The following is a 2,222-nucleotide window of genomic DNA, read 5'->3' on the forward strand; positions in this document are numbered from 1 at the left end:
CGGTCGTTCAATACTACCCCGCTGTACATGCCACGTCGCAATTGCGCGGGCAGCCACTAAGGAGCAACGGTGGACATGAGCACGGCGCATGGGCGGAGGTTCGTCGGGTCCGCGACGCGCCAAATTGCTCTGGAGTTGTCGTCGTTGGTGTCGCGCTCGACAGTGAAGCTATCAGGCTCCACGCGACACTGGAAGACGACAAGGAACTCATCGTCATGCTCCGACGTCTCAAGTTTCTGCTGCTTGGCATAATGGACTGCGTAAGCAGGGTCGGGCGTGCAGTAGACGCCCTGGCCGTAGCGCGAGCCGTTGTGCGCCGTCTCCTTGCCGCCCCTGATCTTGAACCCCTCGCGCACGATGCCGCGCACAATGCACGGCCGCGCGCGCGTGCCGTGATACACGACCGGCCAGCCCGACTCCTTCTTCAGCCATTTGTTGCTAGCGTACTTGTCCTTGACGGCCAGGGCGAGCTTCGCCCATCCCTCAGGCGGCAGATACTTGCGTCCGCCACGCTCCTGATGCGCGAGCTTCTCCGATTCCTCCCGGGTGTACCTGAAATCATACTTCTTCTCGAAGTCGTTCAGGACGAGCTTGCAACGAATGCGCAGGATCTTGCGTAGCTCATCGCACGTAAGCTCGGGCAGCTTCAGCGCCGGCTTCTTCTTGGCCTTGGCGTTCTTCATCTACGCACCGTCCTCAAGATCCAAGGTGCGTCACACACGACCGAGTCTCCGCAAAGGGTCCTGGATGGAGATGAAGCGTGAAGTTGCATTTCGCGCACGCCAGCGGCCAAGCCAAAAGTCACAGAGCAGAAAAAGGTTTCTTCGCCAAAATACCAAAACCACCTGTGCCGGGCCGGCCCAGTTTCTTAAAAGTAAGCGGAAAAGACAGTTCCGGCGACCAGTTCCGGCGTTCGATCCCGTGGTCGAGAAGGCGTGATAGCTACCGTCGCCGCGCCGGAGGCGGGCAAGCCCGAGGGCGCACCTCTGGCTTTGCGTCTCCATGCGAGAAAAAGAATGACATATTAGGAAACCGGTCAGGCCGGGCGGTCTCGTTGGCTTTCGTTGGCATAACCGCGGAGGGCGCCCTGTAGGTCGCCAGACCAAACCGCGCCGGCCTGGCCATGCCCGCATAGTGGACATTGACGGGTCCGGTCGGTTCCGCGCACGCTCGTCGCCCGGATCGGCTGCGCCGCGCCGCTCTCTGCGGCCTCTCGAGCGGAGTCGGCGCACACGCGGCACGGCGAAGGAGGGCGCGATCCGCCACCGGTTCTTCGGCCGTCTGCCTCGGCGCACGACCCGCGGGGCACGTGCGCGCCTCGAGAAGCTCCGCCGCCCCGCCCGGCGCTGCCCACCCGCCTTCTGTGGCACCCGCCGACGCGCAGGCGCTCGCGCCGGGTGCGGCTGCTCGGCGACGTCGAGCGTGGTGCCCGACGGCTCAGGAGCCTTCTACCATCAACCACTACCACGGCTGCCACCGTCGGCGCCTTCGCTCGAGCTCTCCGAGGCCGCGTTCTGACCTCGTGCCGCGGCTGTCGTCGCTGCAGCAGCGACGAGGGCCGCGGCAAGGGGTGCAGCGGCGACGGGCGGGGCGGAGAGGCGCGGCCAGCTACCGGGCCGTTGCCCCCGCCCACCGCGTCGGGCCCCTGCACCCGGAGGCGGCTTGCGGCAGCCTTCCCGTGTCTCCGTTTGATGCGCGCCGGCGGCCTCCTCGCTCCTGCACGGCGGGTCCGGGGAGAGTCAAGAGAGCGAGGGCAGTGCTGATGGCCGTCGTCCCGAGCACGTATGTATGTGTCTAACAAAAGCTCAGAGTATTTTTGGCAACAAATCGTAATGACTCTTGACTGATGCACGCGTCTCGCGTGTCCGTGTGGGGTGTCAAAAAAATGCACACAAAAGCCGTCCCGCCACCGCCCTTCTCGCCGCCTCTGCCGCAGTGGCTGCCGCCTTTTCAGTGGCCCTCGCCACCGCCGCCGCCGCCGCCGCTGCCGAGAGCGTGGTTGGCGCCGACTGAGGGTTAAGGGGCGGAGGGGGGAGTCAAAAGGGGGGGGGCCGGGGGGGGCCCGGGGGGGGGGGGGCCAAAACAATTTCCCGTTCCCCAAAAAGGGGCCAGGGCCCTCTTGCCCCGCCCTTTAGCTTCCCCGGCAAGGGGGGAACCCACAAAAATGTGTTTTCCCCCCCCCCAAATGGGTTGTCCCCTCCCCTTCTCGGGGTTCCCCCCCT

Source organism: Emiliania huxleyi (assembly GCF_000372725.1).
Source record: "Emiliania huxleyi CCMP1516 unplaced genomic scaffold EMIHUscaffold_898, whole genome shotgun sequence".
NCBI classification, from domain to species: Eukaryota; Haptophyta; order Isochrysidales; family Noelaerhabdaceae; genus Emiliania; species Emiliania huxleyi.